Consider the following 4,550-nt stretch of genomic DNA (forward strand, 5'->3'; position numbering starts at 1 on the left):
AAAAATCTATTGGACCTTATAATAATCTCATCTTTAATAGCTCTAGAAGTTTTCTGTTTAGGCCTGTGAGAATTTTCTTATATCCAGACTTAAATGTCTGCCATTGATAATCTTAGTTTCCTGAATGATCCAGTAAGAAAACATTTCTATGACTCTATTAGTCCATGATGAGTAACATCTTCCTAAGGCTTTAGAAGTGGCTGAGAGTTTATATTATTTTGACAATTATTTGGTCAGACTTCCTTTTAATAATAAAATTGCAATTACAATACCTTTATTTTACAATTACATGTACATGTTGGCAGCTGGAGCCTTTCTTTACAGTTTCTTTATAACTTAAAAAAGTAATAAAATTATAAATCTCATCCTAACTAGTAACACCAAACAGTTATGGTTAAAAAGTTAACTTCAGTTTTTCAACTCTTTTCAGATCCTGGTTTCTGAGATGAACAGCCTGTTCTGTCCATTTCTGTATCTTTCTCCATGCTCATACAAACCTATATATAATATTTACAAATTTTAATTTGTTCTGTCTTTCACAAAGATTGGATTTTATATACATTACTGTGTACCTTGCTTTTTATACTTAGTGATGCATTATATTAATCCCTCTTGATTTTAAGATATAATATTTTTTTGAGACTAGGACTTGCTCTGTTGCCCAAGCTGGAGTGCAGCAGCGTGATCAGGGCTCAATGCAACCTCTGCCTTCTGGGCTCCAGTCTTTGTCCCACCTCGGCCTCCCAAATAGCTGGGACTACAGTTGCATGCCACTCTGCCTGGCTAATTTTTGTGTTTTTTTTTTGTAGAGACAGGTGCCAAGACCAGCTTGGTCAGGGAGACCCTAACCGAGTGGTGCCAGAGGAATTAAACACACATACACACAAACATATAGAGGTGTGGAGTGGGAAATCAGGGGTCTCACAGCCTCTGGAGCTGAAAGCCTCAAACAGAGATTTACCCACATATTTATTAACAGTAAGCCAGTGATAAGCATTGTTTCTATAGATTACAGAATAACTGAAAGTATTCCTTATGGAAAACAAAGGGATGGGCTAAAATAAAGGGATAGATTTGGCTAATTATCTGCAGCAGGAGCACGTCCTTAAGGCACAGATTGCTCATGCTATTGTTTGTGGTTTAAGAACACCTTTAAGTGGTTTTCTGCCTTGGGTGGGTCGGGTGTTCCTTGCCTTCATTCCAGTGAACCCACAGCCTTCCAGCGTGGGCGTCATGGCCATCATGAACATGTCAGAGTGCTGCAGAGATTTTGTTTATGGCCAGTTTTGGGGCCAGTTTATGGCCAGATTTTGGGGGTCCTGTTCCCAACATGTCCCCCTTCTTTGATTTGCAAAGTGATAAAAGGAAAGGCAGCTTTGTCACGGTGAGCTGTTTCTTGCAGGAGTTAGGATCTGCTTCTGCAGACTATACAGATTGAAAACACAATCATCATTGAAATCACAGAGCTTCCAAGTGTTTTTATCCATTTTAATGGGTTAGTAGCTGCTAATCTTTATTAAGATACTTTAATAAAATAGTTACTTTAACATTTTCAGAGAACACCTAACTAGAGGTTATTTGTAATAATCATTTGGTTACAGAAATGAATAGTCAGGTGTCTAAGCATGTATTTATCAGATATAGACTTGCTCTCACTATACTTCAACATCTGAGCAATTTTCTAATAATTCTGTCAAGATGACTTTCTTTCTAATCCCAGAGCAGCATGTATGATTTCTAAAGTAGCAAAAAGTTAATTCAGAGTTTTGTTTGTATGCTCTTTCTGGTGGTGCTAAGTCAGTGCACCTCACATAGTTATTAATTAAACCGTCAACATAATCTTTTCTCCTTTAAAAGTTTGAAAAGTTTCTTTATTTTGACAAAACCTTTTGCTGCTAGCTAAAATGAGTGCAAACTATGTACATTCACAGAGTTATATTATGGAGGGGGTGATCAGCATGTATAGAAGTCCTTGATTCTAGAGTCAAAATTTGCTGCAAGTCACCCAGATCATGTGCATCACTTTAGGTTCACCAGGACACAAGCCACTCTGGGGTTCCACTTTCATATTTTGATTTTGACTTGCCTCTTTAGACCCACCAATGTCAATGTAACTAGGAGCCAGTGCATGGTGCAGAAGCCTCCCACGTGCCACTCCCACCCCATGGAGGACTGTGCCACTCTATGACAACACTGGCAGTGCCCACCTAATGCCCCCCACTCTACCTGCTCCCCTAGCCTGGGAGGAAGGAGGGTGGGAGGTAGATGTCAGCCTCTGTGTCACTGGCAAGATTTGATGACCCTGTTGTGGGGTGGGCATGTAGAATTGCTTCTTCTTTTTCTGAATCTCACACCATCAGCAACAGTGTAAAAGCCACAGAGCATCCAGCACCAGGTAGTGTCCCATGATATTATCTTAGGGAGATTCTGAAAAGTGTCTTGACCCTGAGTATCTCCTTCAACATTTTTGAAAAAACAGTCACATGTTCTCTACATTTAGGAGACCCTTCCCAGTTAGCAAAACTCTTTCATTAATATCATCACATTTAGCCTCAGTAAAGATGTAATGGGCTGGTTGAGTACTTTTTTCAAAACAAAGGATGAACAAGCTCAGAGAGACTGAGTGACTTACTGAAGGTCACACAGCAAATGATAGACTATTTTACTTTATGTCTAGGGTCTTCCACAATATAAAATAGATTGTATGTACTGCAACAAGTAGCATTTTTGAAGACAGCTGTAACTCCTTTACCAGGAATAATATTTACACATCACATTTAGAGATAAAGCTCAAAATGCAAATCTTTCCCTGAGAGTGGAAAAGCATGAACAAATGAGCACTACAGGCCTTTACATATTCAAAATATTAAACTAATTCTAGGATCGTAGACTTGATGTAAGACATGGTAGTTAATAGGAGCGTTCTAGATTAAAAACAATTTTGCGCAAACATACATTTGTGTGTGTGTGTATATGTCTACTTGGAAAGCATATTGCTTTAAGTGTTTTTGCCATTTCTTAGTTACCAATTTTACACTCTGTGTTCACAGCATTTGCCACCCAATATCTACACATAAAGCCACCATAATACTTTAAATTACTCTATACTTCATTTTCAGCCCATTGGAATAATAAACTAAGACTGTTTAGCTAATGAAGCACTTTCATGAGGAAAAATTGCAGATTTTTTGAGCATTATTCTAGGAATAGTTCAGTTTTCACATTTAGTGTCCAAACCTAAGTTCATCACATGAAGCACAAAATCTGCTTGTATTTTTAAAAGTCAGTTGTATCTTCACTGTAAACAAATAGCATAAAAGCAATAAAAACACTTCCCTTCATTGTATGAAAATGTGTGGCATTTTCTTTGAGTTACTAAGAAAAATCCTGGATTTAGAACTTCTGGATCTTCTTCACTTGTAAATTTGAGACTATTCTTTACCATACTTTAGTGTTTTTTTTTTTTTTTTAATGGTAAAACTTTATATTCAGAATGATAAAAGGTCAGGAAGAAGACCACACCCCACAGAAGCAGCATTTGATCAGTTTATATCCTTTTTTTAGATAGAAGTCATTTAGGTTGTGGCCAAAATGGTGCTGTGTGTATTACCCTTTCTAGGATGGTGAAGATTCATAATACTTTAAAAATCAGTAAATGTATCTAAAATGTATAAGCAAATTTCTGGTTCTGATCTAAAACATTTATCAACTTAGGAAACCTACTTGAAGTCTTCTACAGATGAACTAACAAAAAAAAATTTCCAGATACTATATTTGTTGCAAGTGAAACTTAAGCATAAGTAGTATACAAAGAACACGAGACTTGAATGGCATTCTCCACTATGGTTGGCCTCTGTTCCACTCTATCACTCACACTTATGAAGTACTATGCCCCAGTCTTCTCAAGGACAATAAGTCACCATTTCAAGAGATAATTAACTCTTTTGCAGACAGCAAGTCTTTATAACTATAAAGTGAACAATTTTTTTTTTATTCTCTTATCATCAGTAAAGTCTTTTTTTTTTTTTTTTTTCTGGACACTTGGGAACTGAACAATGAGATCACTTGGACTCGGGAAGGGGAACATCACACACTGGGGCCTATCATGGGGAGGGGGGAGGGGGGAGGGATGGCACTGGGAGTTATACCTGATGTAAATGACGAGTTGATGGGTGCTGACGAGTTGATGGGTGCAGCACAGCAACATGGCACAAGTATACATATGTAACAAATCTGCACGTTATGCACATGTACCCTAGAACTTTAACGTATAATAATAATAATAAAAAAATTAAAAAAAAAATAAAAGTGTCCATACTTTAGTTTTTAGCCTAGGGATTTGGTATATTTTATTAAAAAAAGGAAAATGCAGACAGTGAAAACTGAGACAGAGTTAGAAGACTTCAAGCACAGTGGACCAGCAGGTGTATGTTCAGGTCAAGTGAAGGTTCCCCTCCACCGGATTCAATGACTGAAAATTATGAAGATACCAAAAATGCAAGAAGTCACAGGAAATATTTTTCCTCAATGGCAAAGATGACACAGTAGAA

This window comes from Macaca mulatta, chromosome 5, assembly GCF_049350105.2.
Source record: "Macaca mulatta isolate MMU2019108-1 chromosome 5, T2T-MMU8v2.0, whole genome shotgun sequence".
NCBI lineage: Eukaryota > Metazoa > Chordata > Mammalia > Primates > Cercopithecidae > Macaca > Macaca mulatta.